Source organism: Leuciscus leuciscus, assembly GCF_965113295.1.
Source record: "Leuciscus leuciscus genome assembly, chromosome: 5".
Lineage (NCBI taxonomy): Eukaryota > Metazoa > Chordata > Actinopteri > Cypriniformes > Leuciscidae > Leuciscus > Leuciscus leuciscus.
Window position 1 is genome coordinate 19,588,587 of NC_138729.1, and position 14,780 is coordinate 19,603,366.

General features: G+C 39.5%; 1 protein-coding gene and 1 long non-coding RNA gene across 2 annotated transcripts in view; both read right to left on the reverse strand.

Annotated features, from left to right (window-relative positions):
* setbp1 (SET binding protein 1) overlaps positions 1-14,780 on the reverse strand; it is a 71,867-nt gene that overhangs the window by 32,008 nt on the left and 25,079 nt on the right. The window lies entirely within an intron of this gene.
* On the reverse strand, positions 1,477-14,714 carry LOC309498152. The gene is made up of 3 exons (XR_014205861.1): positions 10,353-14,714; positions 3,623-9,101; positions 1,477-2,830 (listed from the first exon to the last, which is right to left on the reverse strand). It is a non-coding gene; the product is annotated as an uncharacterized lncRNA (long non-coding RNA).

Sequence of the window (14,780 nt, forward strand, 5' to 3'; positions counted from 1 at the left end):
AGTAAATTTACTCTTAATCAACTAGTAAGTGGGTTGGCTGAACGATTAAAGACTAATCGGTCATAAGGGTCATGTCAGATCAGACACGTTACTTTGCGCATTCACACAAGATACATTTTGTCGAAATGGAAAAGGTCTCGCAACACATTCCTAAATAGACTAACGGATTCATACAATCTTAAAAATACTATGGAAGTAAGGGGCAACAGACACGATATCCTCCTCCATGTGTAAACCAACATGTGAAAAATAGGTAAGACTGAATCCAAATATGTACAACCAAAAATGTAATTGATTTTGAAGAAATGATCAGGTTAATTGTCCATAATATTGCACAGAATTATAATACAGTCCAGAAACGTAATAATAATAATTAATAACATGGTACATGTCATTCAGTACCATGGTTTCAAAGTACTACCATCAGACACCATAGCTGTACAATAGTAGAATTACAGTACATTTTCATGCAGGCAACAATAAAATGTAAAAAAGAATTTGTTCTTTATATAATCCACATATCCCAGCCTGAGATGACCCTGTCTGGCACAATCAATTACTAAATTTCATGGGTCTGTCAAGCTGGGAGAGGGTAAGAGAGGAAGCGAAATGAAGAGTTGCTTTGTGATAAGGTATCTGGGTCCGCTAACATGTCAGCGGCAGGGACAGGGAGCATCTCCAGCAGACAGCTGATGGGTCTGATCGCATTTCACTGACAAACTCAATTGCACGTCGAGTGAGATCTAATGAAAGTCAATATGCCACATGGCCCCCGTGGCTATACTGTCCACTCGCCAAGACCCAATATCACTCATTTATTCAGTACATTTCCAACCGTACCCCCATGCAGTTTTAAGTTCCCTGGTGAAAACTAACTCCAATAAAAGATGTGACAGCGCTTTACAGTATTCATTTAGTAAGCACTAATTGAGACAATACAAAACACCATTTAATGAACCTGATAATCACATGCTAGCATGACTGAAAAACATTCCAGTTGACAACAGCATGATAACACAAAAACCTGATCACTGACAATGCAGAATTGAAGGGAATGTTCTCCCTCTAAAATGACAAATCTGTCATCATTTGCTCCCCCTCGAACTCGTTCATCTTCAAAACACAAATGGATATACTTCTAAAGAAACCTAAGAGGTTTCTGTCCATCCATTGAAAGTCTATTCCATCAAAACTTTGATCATTCAAAAGGTTCATAAAGACATTGTAAACGCAATCCATTTGAACCCTTATTCTTATTCAAACCTTCTGAAGAGACATGACTGCTTTATATAATGAAAATATTTCATTTAGGCTTATATTCACATATAAAGAATGGTCAACACACATACATAGAGCTCAAACATGCTTGCTTGACAAACGAGAACCAATGAGTTTTGTTGTTCTTGTCTACGTACACAAGGGGTGCTCAGTCTAACCATTCAAAGGGCTACAAAAAAAATGAAAACAGGTGGTAAATTAAATGAATAACTAGCCTAGGTACTAAAAGTAAACTATTAAAATGTAACCTCAACTGTCAGAAGATAATCTTTGTTTCTTGCGTAGGAAGTTAACATATGCATTGTTTAAGTACAAACAGAACAAAAAGAGCACAGACAGTTAACTGCTACATTCTTGCTCACCAGACGTGAGGTTTCCCAAACCTTCATAATCCTAACCAACATACACACGAGAGGCTCTCTGAAATCACCAGGCTCACTTTATTGACCAAATCAAAGGCTCTCACAGGAGAACCTGTGGTTACCAAAGGCAGCTGCCCTGCAGGCATCAGCACAGGCAGGAAACACACTTTCACAGCATACAGGCCTCAGCTTCTTACAGGGGACCCAATTAACAAACCGCTGTTACACAGAAGAGACACCCACACGTGCTCTTCTGCAAATGTTTGCTATCATATTCGCTCATTTCTTCAGGGCAGTAATGGCTTATAATGTTAGCAAATATGGTGCCATTTGTGTCATTTGGTTTTGTTTGGCAAACAAAGCAGCTAAAGTACATGTACATGTAGTACAATGTAAATACAATCATGCAACAGTTGAGCATGGCTTCAGCAACGACAAAGTCTATATAATACCTTATTCGAAAAGCACTTGCTTGGCTAGGGTCAAATGAATGGATTTAACAAGTGTAAATGTAAATAAATAAACCTGTACATAGGTTTTACACTAACACTGAAGCTTATAAACAAAAGCTGGGAATGATTACGGCTGCACTGGCAGGACAGCCAGCTATTAGCGCACTGAGGGTCACATTCATGAGACGCCCCAGAATACTGACACAGTTTTTTTTTTTCAGATCTATCTTGAGAGTCAGTGTGCTGAGCTTTGAGGTCAGGCCTTGCCACTCACAGAGAACTGAAGCAAACAAATCCACTGCAGTGAGTTAAAAGGGCCCTCCAAACACCAGGGGACACTATAGACATCTCTGTATCGATACACAGTCAACAACAGTAATCGTAAGTCATTCATTTTCAGTGAGAGAGAGTGATTTGAGGTGACGAGCAACAGAGACCACTGGTGGTACAATAATGCTGAGCAACACGTGAGCAGCATTAAATGAGGCAAATACCAATGAAGTCAGTGAAACTCATGTGATCTGCCACCTAATACAGTTGGACAGCGCAGCTTTTCTCACATTATTAATTAGTAGTCGATTTTAGCATCAATTCCAGTCAAATTTCACAATTCTCAATATGATTTCAGGTACCATTACTTAAATGCCACAAAACGAATGTGCTACTGAACACTCTAAAAAGTTAAATGCAAAAATTAACAAATTAAATTAAACCAATGGCATGTAGCCTAGAGTATTTCTCAATTAGGGTGCTTTCACACCTGCCTCATTTAGTTCGGTTGAATCGCACTAGAGTTCGTTTTCCCTGTTGGTGCGGTTCGTTTGGGCAGGTGTGAATGCGGCAATCGCACTCGGGTGCGCACCAAAAGCGGACCAAACAAGCGTACCGAGACCTCCTGGAAGAGGTGGTCTCGGTACGCTTTGAAACGAACTCTGGAGCGGTTCGTTTGTGGTGAGAACGTGATCCGACCTTGAACAGTGCATTTTTGGACTAAGTCAGTTGCCGTAGTCAGCTGCATTGTGCATTATAGGATGAGGGGAAATGTTTGTTGACAGTTTGCAGCTCGCGGACAAACTTGGAATTGTGAGGAGATGCGGAGCCTGATTGAAATTATTATTAACATTATTTTCGAGCTGCATCCTCGGTTCATTCTCAAATATTATTGTTTGTCTAAAGTGGTGTAGACAAACTATATGAAAAAATATGACCAAGGATACAATCAGCACACGCAGTCGTCTCTCCATAAACAGCGGCGTGTTGTCTGCCGGATTTTCCACCTCTTTGTTTACTTCCGGGAGTTCTGTTGAAATTTTCCCGCACGTTAATTCTGACCAAACGAAGTGCAGTTATGGAAATGCGTTTCGAGTGATGTGAATGTTGTCACGTGACTGCATTTTGGTTCGTTTTATCAACTCATAAACTGATTCGGACCAGAGCGATCAGTGTGGTGTGAAAAGGAACCAAAACGCCTTAAAAATGCTACAAAGTATAATTTTTCGCCCTTGGTCCGGACCAAATGAACCGAACTACAGATGTGAAAGCACCCTTAGTCTCAAGTAGGGGTGGGCTATATATTGGTATACACGATTAACTGGTAGAAATTAGTCAACCAGTAGAGATTGGGCTTGAATGGTCAAATATACATACCTACGTATGCGTCAAAGTGACCATGTATTTGCAAGTAAACACAGTTATTTATGTCTTAAGTGAACGTAAACAGTTGAGAAAGAAACGGTCTTAAAGTGGTCTTGAATTGACCAAAGTGACTCAAAGCATCCAAATTTACCTGCTGTCATTATTATTGTCCGGGTTTTTCCTGCATTGCCATTTTTTTGCCGGCCGCCAAAGCGAATTTTTGTTGCGCCGAATACTTATTTGATCAGTTATTGTGATTTATGAGTGATGTAGATGACTGCGGCACTTGTGGCAGGGCGATGTCTGATTAATATTAACAATGAAACAGATAGCAGCAGGTCTAAATGGACAGATCTATTTTCTATCTGTTAACATCCACTTAAGATATTTCTGACCGTGTTTACAACATACTCATGCAACTGCGAACTTAGAAAAGCAGCCGTCTGTCTTGAGTTAAAAAACAATTCAGTACGGACAGTACTATTGATACTGTAGGGAAACTGGTATCAAACTATTAACATTAAATTAAATTGACTGAAATTTACAGAAGTAGCATACTTAGCAACCAAGAGTAACTTTGCGAACTCCTGCAATCGGACTGTTGTCAGTCTGGATGCCCCTTAATGCGGAGGATGATGAGGTCCGGTTGGACTGCTAATGTTTTCTCATCCAGGTGGTGTGGGTCACTTCCTGTTATTCCGAGAGCCCAATGGGCTGATATGGGATAATGGGCTACTTCATAACAAACTCAGGCAAAGTTCCCTCAGAGCAAAGTCCAATGTGGGAAGCCTTATAAGCTGGCTGACATCAGGAGATTACAGGGTTCAAGACGGGATCAGGATCAATGAAGAGAGACTTAAGTCTCGAGTAACACAAAAGTGTGCACAGAGCACTCAAGTGTGGTGGCTTTAGGAGGATGGAGTGCCCTTTTACACAGTGCTTTTCTATCACTGGTTCAAACTCAGGGGCAGGGAGGGTGTACTCGTACTACTAATGGTAGTAATACCACATAAACAGGCAACATGGTCAACGTGGATCTTTGTATAGTCTAGATTCACAATCGCACCTGCACGCCACAGCTCTCAGGAGGGTTCGATTGGAAGGTTTGTGAGTTAATTTCCCTTTATACAACAGGATACAGCAAGTTTAATTTGTTCATTTAAAACCTGGAGACCATATCCACTGTTGCCTCACCGACTGAACACAAACCCCATTGAGACAGCGTGAAAAGCGGTGATCTGTGTGAAATAAATCCACTCCTCCTGAAAACACCAATAACATTACAGTCCGTAACCCTGTGCCCTCCCACATTCCTTGGGCATTTCTCTGGTCCCGAAACTGTAATTTGACATCTGGGCAATATTAACGGAAACTGCGGCTAAACAGGGTTTTTTGTTCCACGGAGCAGTGATAATAAACAGTGCTGATCTAGAGTAGGTTACTTTTAACCCTCATGCTCTATTAGTAAAGGAATAAAGGAACAGTTTAGTACGGGATATAACAGTGTGAGCACTTTGATGTTCTTCACTTTACTTTTTAGTCCTTTAAAAGGATAGTTTGGTCAAACATGAAAATTCTTCACCAAAAAAAAAATCCCAAACTCATTTGGCTTTCTTCTGTGGAAAAACAAAAGGTCAAATTTGACACTGCTCTTTTCCATAGAATGAATGTTCTAATCTCCAAAAAGAAAAATAGTACTGAAAAAAAAAAAAGAAAGGTACTGTAGAGTTCTGAAGCCATATGATAGCTTTGTGTTGGGAACAGACTGTTCTTAAACTCTAACATCTTTAGCTCTCAAATCTAATTCATACATCCGCATATTCAAACTCGATTTGACAGTTTGTTGGCATCTATGATTCCAAAACCCCCTTTTGGTGAAGTTTGATAGTTATATGTCGCTATATGTTTTCACAGCATGAAAAAGAGTAGTGAGAATATTGTATCTCCTTTTGTGTTCTACAGAAGAAATAGCCATACGGGTTTGGAACAAACTAAGGGTGAATAAATGATAACAGTTTTTGGGCAAAGTATTCATTCATAACTAGTTCATTTTAGTCATTTAAAAACTTGCCAATAAAACAAACTATTAACAGAATTATATGTATTTGTGGCCACTTTAGAACAGCAATTGGAAAGCAACTAAAATCACGGTCCAACTCTACCATCAAGCAAGAAACTTTGCCCTCAGCTACTGGCCGCCAATCAATTGCAAATTATGCAAATTAACTAATCAATTAACTAACAAACTACAGATCTGCTTATCCTAAAACATTCATTTAAGGTAAACTGCTGACATGCAGCTCAGAGGTCCTGTCTGCCCCTCTCCAATCATGATAAACAGACTTCAATTTGCAATCAAGTCTAGAGGCCAAAAAAAGAAAGCAAAAAAAGATTTCACCTAATTTACAAGGCTTGAGAATGAACAAATGACACAGGGTGTGATTGTAGCTCTGAATGATCAACAGCAGTGGTCCTCAACTGGTTTTGCTTCAGGATCCAAATTTGATATTTGACGTCAAGTGGTGATTTAACACAGTATCAAAATTATTTATATCATGAAAACAACATTTTGACGGGTCCATGCTCTCATCAGCAACACATTCAATACACAAAACCTAATGATCGGCACTAACCACATTTATCCTCAATACAAAATAACTGTATTTAAGGTAGACTAGGTCATATTTTCTTTTACCTCACATAGTTTTATTAATAAGAATTAATTTTCAAGTGTGTTCATGTCACACAACCTGTCCATGCAAGTTAGTTAAGATTTTATCATTTGCATTTAGCATAAAGAATTTAAACCTTTCCAATTGTGAAACAACCTAAATGACTACATAACCAACTTCGTAACATTAAAGTTGAGAAACAGGATGATACTGCAGTGTAAGGTGACGCTTGCTTACGTTTTAAGGAGAACATATGTATACAGTCCACCCACAGCACTGGCATTCGCACAACAGAGGGATTGTGAGCGTGCCATGAGATGCCTTGAAACGCAGTACCACATACAGACATGGGGGTAAATGATATTCTTTGTATGTAAGCTAGGCATAGCGCTCGTAACAGAAATATTCGTGGATTAGATGTGGCTGGCAACAGTCTGTTTATAGAAACCACCAACCAAAATGTAAAGGTCTCACCAGGGGGGAGATTCCAGTTGTCTAAACCCTGACCTGCGTCTGTCTGTCAGAGTCAACCCAGCTTTACTAGTATGAATGCAAATGGTTTCAGTATTTCTAAAGCATTCAGCTACTTACACCAGGGGTTCCCAAACTTTCTTTATCAGCCGAAAACCCCTCAGACGTGAAACATTTAGCCTACTTGAAGTAATAGTAATGCTATAAACTTCTGTCCACATAATTGTTGGAAATTATCCGAATGTGAATTTAAATAAAGTGATCCTAGCGCACATTTGCATTCCCAAATTGCATGTTAATCTCAGCGCTTGCAGAGATGAAGATGTTTTGCAGAGATGATGATGTTTTACAGAGATGTTTACATCAAAACGATGCGTCAGCATCACAGTGTACACTTGATGCAATTATTCCCAGGTTTGATGTGTCAATTAAAAGATCATTCTCCCACCAGCTGTTTTGAAAGTGGTTTGTAATGCCTGATTCAAAATTGCATCTTTTTCAAGCTAATCAAAATAGCCTAACACCTGAAACCATTGTTAAGTACTAAAACACACAACACAATCACTGGTCCAAGTGGACTCAACTCAGTCTATTCAGACTTTTGTAGATGTAGAATTTAGCTGAAATATATTGAGCAAATAAAAGTTCAGTTTGGTGCTTGTCCAAATTGGTGTAGCTTAGTTAGCTAAATGGGCCCCAATTTTCATTTCCGCACAAGGCTGCTGACTGATTCATGCTGTCAAATAATTTGCACCAGACTGAAATTGGTCTTTTTCTCTCCCCCTCACACACACTCAACCCATCCCCCAGAGTGGCCTACCGTCCCAACAGTTCACCCCAGGTTAAAAGAGCGCTATCTACTCAAAGTCTTGTCAAAGACACAGATTTCATTACCAAAACTGCACTCCTAATACATGAATGTAATTTGTCTGAGCAGCAGTCCTGATGCTGATAGCTTTATTAAAGACCGGTAGCGATGTCCACTGCCCTCGGGTCTGGGATGAACACATGCAATGGCAGAGTGCCTGAGCTGGCTGAGGAGGAGGAGGGTTAGCTTCAACAGACACAGAGGGGCAGCTGGTCTTTCAGCTGCAGTAAATCATATAGACTCAGCCCAAACCCAACCCCCATACCTCTCCAAAGAAAAAAAGAAAAATACCCCAGTCCTTCCAGCCCAGTGGGCCAAAAAAACAAAGACAGGGACCACTAGCAAGCAGCTGGTAAGAAGAGTAATCTCAAATAGTTTCACCTGGGATCAAACCGCCGCAGTGAGATGTCATAAACTTAGCAAAATAAAAATACTAAAGGTGCTGTTTCATGCTAAATTTCGGCAAAATTTCATGCAAAAGGGTCAACTGATTAGTGATTACTGTCCATAGTCTAGCGATGTATGAAGCACAACTCAGAAGTCCCTTTCAAACCAAGCAGCTTTCTGTTGGTCAACGTGGCAAGTTCGCATAACCAACTGAACTTGATGCAAAATTTGTGTGTGAAATTCTTTCGCCCTCGCGCAGAATTCCTGAACGAGTAGATTCCTATTGAAATGACAGGATTCTACGCGCAAAAATTCACTGAACAACAGGTAAATGTGACCAAATCCTTAACTCACAGCAAAGATTTTGTTATCAAATGACTGGGTCATTTCTCATAAAATATGAATAGAGCTGTAGTTAAATTTTTTTTTGAAAATTTGCTGTCATAATGGTTCTGAGTGGTTGCTAGGGCATTCTGTGTGGTTGCTAGGGCATTGCTAGGTGATTGCTGGGGTGTTGTGGGCAGTTGCTTACTGACCCAAGTAAAAATATCTGACCTCTAAGTCTCTAAGATATGACTTAAAGGAATAGTTCACCCAAAAAATTAACATTTTGCCATTACTTACCTTGCCTCAAGTTGTTCCAAATCTGTATGAGTTTCTTTCTTATGTTGAACACAAAAGAAGATATTTTAAAGAATGTGGTTAACCACAGAGTTGATGGACCCCATTGACATTTTTGGGTGAACTATCCCTTTAAGTCCCTCCTTCATTATAAGTCTACGGGATTTTTTTGGTCCGTTTTATTGTACGGCTGTGAAATTGTTTCCATACAAGTATGTTTAATACTAGGATTGATCATGTTCATTTGTTATTTTGTTTTTAAGCAATAAAAACATTAATGTCAAATTAACACTTTGTGCAGGGTGAAAATAAGGATTTTACGTACCAACAAAGTAATTTATGCTTAACAAATAACCTATACTAGGGATGGGCATGATTAATCGACGATCGATAATTGATCGTTAAGAATTTCGTCGATCACGTTTATTTGTTATTGATTAAACGAATGCAGGTTGCGTAGTGTGAGTCTTGAAGCAATGGAATTAATTTTAGCGCGGAGGTACCTGTGCATCCCGGCAACGTCAGTCCCCTCAGAGCGGGTGTTTTCGGCGGCTGGACTGGCTGTCACCAGGTTGCGGTCGCGTCTGATCCCAGATCATGTCAACATGCTTATCTTTCTCAACAGAAATCAGTAGACTGGTGCAGAAGTTCTATGGGAACTTCATGCGTTTTCTCAGATCGGATAGCTATCTGATTTATCAAAACGATTCCATTTACACCTGGTCACATAAATGTGTTTTTGCAAAACGGATATAAATCCGATCTTGAATTCCCGCGCTATATGCATATTTAAATTGTTGCACGTCATCGAAAGCAACTGATATGAGCTGCATTTTATTGATCATCAGCGAAAATTTCTAAATCAAAGACCGCAACAAGATATTGCGGCAACAGCCCTGGTAAGATCATTTCGGTTCTTTACTTTTAATGAAGATGATTGTGTGTTGATGAATGACTTTAACTTTGATTTGCGATAGTTTGCACGTTGGCTTGATGAATAGATGCTCATCTGTGGTGATGCGTGTTGAAGTAGCGTCGTCATATCTGGATATAACATGACATATAGCCTATAACACGCTCTCACACGTTTATTTCTTATCATTTTTGGGATAAGTCAAATTTACATATGTGGTTTCAACAACCAGATGCATTTACTCTTGTCCAGTTTCGTCTGGAATGCGTCTCAGATCTCCTCCTGAAGTGAGTGATCGGATTTAAATCCGTCTCGAATGCGTTTCGGAGGGCATTTAGATTTGGTCTTTTCACGACCGGATAGCTATCCGATCACAGAAAACGGATGAAGTGGCCATTGGTCTCTGTTTAAGAACGCCGGCTCGCAGCTGCAGGTTCCGCTGGTTTAGAGCACCGCAGGAATCTTCAGGTCTACCGAACGTCCAGTTTCACTGCCACAAGTTGATCTTCTTGTAATAAAGATCTCATCGAGGACAAACAAACTGTATTTTTGTATTTTCATTGCATTTTTAATTTATAAAAAGTTAAAGAAATAATGAATTTCAATATAAAAATATTAATGATTAATCGATAGTCGATCGTTAATTCTCCCGACGATCGACTAAGAAAATTTAATCGAATGCCCATCCCTAACCTATACAGACCATATTTTTGCAAATTCTGGTCACACAGGACTCGTTCTTGCATTCAACAGATGGATGAAGCACAACAGAACAAAAACGGCATTGTAGAAATGTGTTGTTCAAGGTGTGAAACACCAAGAAAACGGCAAGGCATGATGCAATGGCTAAAGATGTCCATCTAACATGTACAAAAGCAACAAAAATGCTGACAAATAGTGCAAGAATAGCCTACATTCTGTGTGCAAACAGATTGACAAACTCCACTGCAAAATGGATGGCTGTAAACTGCAGCAACCAGCTTATGCTCAATGACATGGAAATAAAACAAACAATATTTTGACTTCTAAAGGCAGAGTAATGTCTTTTAATTATTTTCATTAAGGGGCTTTTCTTAGTAGATCTTGAAATATGCAATTAATTGTGAATAATTTGATTTAATTATCGACAGATCACATAATTAATTTCAATATATTTTTAATCAATTGACAGCCCTTATACTTAGGATTATGGTTTTTGAAAAGTACTTGTAATAGCAGTAGTAATTTTTGCTTTAACAAGTACCAGTAAAAACTGATGATACAAAAATTATATAAAATATCAACAACTGCATCCCACTCATATTCATACACCGATTAGACTGTCCCTGAAAAGAACAACAGTAGCTAGAGTACTATATAAAGGTAGTAAAACCACATTCAGGGACTTTTTTTCTTGTTCTTACAGTCCCCTACACACAAAGGTCAATTTTATTTGACTGCTCAACTGCCCACAATTTCCTCCCTGGTCACCATCGACACTCCCTCAATGACAAACAGCTTGTTATAAATACCTCACATCAAGAGGCTGAGGGAGTCACCTATCGACTTCAGCGAGAGATGCCGAATTAATTTTCCGGTGAATACACTGGACCGGCTCCTAATGATTACAGTCCCGTATTAAAGGATGACTCCACGGGCGCTGGGTAATGAAGCTTTCGGAGCAGGGCTTGTGTGACAGACAGATAAGAGAGTGGCCAATGCCATTAGTACATAAAAACCAGCAGCCAACAGGAGGGCTAGGGTTTGGACACTCTTAAAAGGGGTTTCCTTATCACACCTCACAGATACTTAAATGGATTTAAACCTGAATTCAGCTCCTGCCGATGGCGAGATAGACGAACGCAGCTGAAAGGTGATGCTGGCAGTAAACCAAGAAAAACCAAACAACACGCCAGTTTATGTGAGTCTGTATTTCTTTTGATGTGATTACTGTTGACTCTACTTCACTGGCAACTATGGTTGGGACACACAGGCCAAAAGAAAATATGATGCATATGTCAGTTGGATCCGTCCGTGGCAGTAGATCACTTGGGTGAGCTATGCATTTGGGAATAAAGGCCGGACTTTTGGCGGGTGGACGAGCGCTAGCTTGTATACACAGAGTTGATGGGCTGTAACCCTGAGTGATGAGCCCGTGTGTGTGTGTGTGTGTGTGTGTGTGTGTGGACCAAGCGTGCCGCACAAGTCCTGAAAAGTGAAGCCAAAGTGTCTCGATCGCCCTCCCGTTGGCTGGTCCCAGTATAGGTCATAAACCCCGCCTCCCCATGAAGTCTAACGAACGCGATGGAAACTAAATCAAATTACACTTCAAATAAATTTTTTCCAAAGATGTTTTCTGTCATTTTAGGTCTTTTTTAAGCGCTGATGTAAATGTAAGTGTTCGTTTTTTTAAAATAAGTTTGGTCTTAGTTAGTTATTTGATGCTATAAAAACGGGAATATGACATCATGATTGACAGCTTCTCTAAACGAAGTAGTCACTGAGGCACCAACAGACTTTTTGGGGGATTTTCGGAAGGAGATTGGAGCTTCAGCTTTAATTTCTACATGTCCATAACTGTTTATTTCACACTGACATAATGAGTTGTTCAGCAGTAAACTGTAGGCTACTAACGGTTTCTGCGAGAGTGAGGGCGGGACTTTGATATCGCGGCTTTACTTCCTGCTCTCTACTGCGCAGACTCGGGTCCCGCGTTCACTACTGCACAGAAGCAGGTCCCAAATCTGTGCAAGATGTCAGCGCCATATTAGGACTTTGGCAGCTTCAGTTTTCACCAATGGAAGAGAGTGAAGGGGCGTCGTCCATCTTTTTTTACAGTCTATGGTGTGGACGTTGAGGTACTGTGAAGTGATACATATTGAACAGAGTGAGAGGAACTCAAACAGAGGGTTTAACCCAGAGTTTAATATAGGCCTAACACACACACACACACACACACACCCTTGAGCCTGATAAGGCTATTACTGGATCTCCAGACACTATAATTGTCCACACAAAAGTCAAACTGATTATTGAACGTACACACACTACAGGTCAAAAGTTTGGAATAATTATGATATTTCTTTTTATGTTTTTGAAATAGGTCTCTTATTCTAACCACGACTGCATTTATTCAAACAAAAAATATAGTAAAAACATTAATATTGTGAAATATTAGTACAATTATTTAAAATAATGTTTTTCAGCATCATAAATCCAGTTTTCAGTGTCACATGATCCTTTAGAAATCTTTCTAATATGCTGATTTGGTGCTCAAGTGATTTTGTCATCATGTTTTCCACAAAATTACCAAGCAGAATAAATGTTTTCAACATTAATAAAAAAAACAAAAAAAACATTATTAGTCATTAAGCCCCAATAATAATGGATACAAAAAATTGAGCAGCAAATCAGAATATTAGAATGATTTCTGAAGAATCATGTGCAATGAAGACTGGAGTAATGATGCTGAAAATACAGCTTTGCCATCACATAAATAAATGACTTTTAAAAAATATATATTTAAATAGAATTTTTTTAAATTGTAATAATATTTAACAATTTAAGTGTTTTACTGCCTTGGACATGAGACTACTTTTAAAATTTTTTTTTTTTTTTATCGTAATTATTCCAAACTTCTGACCAGTAGTGTATATTTCGCGAATGGGCCATGCTGAAAAAATAATGAGAATAGTGTGACCGTGTCAATGGACTATTATCCAAAAGACTGTAGCACCTAATGAAGGCCCAAACACAGATGTGAACGCTGAAAAAATAATCACGGCTGATTGAGTGAAATCAGTGGAATAATTTGATGTACAACAGTGTTGTCTGAGGCTGACTGCAGGTTCTCTGAAAAATATTTTGCTGAGCACAAAGGCTTAGTGGCGAAGTCAAGTCCTTCCCTTAATTACCTGCTATTGTATCACACGTCTCCAGCCCATCCCCCGCCACAGTAGGGTCCCATTTTAACCAGGCTCCCCATATGCCCCGGCTCACTTGTTGGCCTTTCCTCTTTGCCACCATCTGGCATATTAGTTCAGCCAAAATGAAAAAAAGAAAGAGCCAGACACAATGAGACAGAGAGCTAGCCCATCTGCTCCCTGCCAGACTCCCCAATCATTACTACACAAAAGCTGCATTTACCCTGCTACACAATCCACCGTTTTTAAACCTCTTATCCCCTCCGCTATCGTTGCTCCAAGAGGAAGTCATCCCTCAACCTGATTATGGATGCGTTTTTTTTTTTTTTAAGCAAATGCAAACCAAATATGAACAATCAGGGGGACAATACAAGGTAGAGACGCGAAGAAAGCGTTCGGCCCCACAAGTTTGTCTTGACAGGGAAAACGATCCTCTCGGCCCCCTTGTCAAGTCAAGGCTAGAGTGGCTCGCTCTCTCCCCTGACGAACACGCACCAATGAGCATGCCCGCTCCGGCGGAAATGGCTGACAATCAAAGTGTTGTCGTCAAACATGGAGCAGTGACGGGGCAAAGATCGCTGCCGTCTGGCCCTCAGAGAGCACACGCTCACGCATTGATCCACCTTCTATCGGGCTTGTCATCACAATGAACTCACTACTGTGTTAAACCACAGGGGTGATACTGGATACAAATACATTATAGACTTAAAAGTCAACTGCGCTTCAGTGGACAACCGAACATCTACTACCACACAATGTGCATGCTATATCAAATGTATTTAAGTTCCAGAAGTAACAATCTCCATTAAGAAATAGATTTTTATCAAAAATGTATAAACTGTTTAAGACAGACATATCATGAGCTCAGAGCTGAGCAGGTGATGATATTTGCTTCTGTAGAAGCCAAAGGTCAGTGTGATATCAACCTCATCTTTTAAAATATTCCGTGTAACTGCCAAATTCCCTGCGAAGAACTACATTATCCTCAATCCCAAAATGGGCAGTGCCTTGAATCCACCAATCAGAGAAGTCACTGTTACCATAGAAACGAGAACCACACCAAACTTGCCACCCCAGTAAAGCATGTATTCATTAGCAAATGTGTAATAAAATCAGTCTCACTACAATCATAAACAATTATATATATATATATATATATATATATATATATATATATATATATATATATTAATATATATATATATAGGCTATATATATA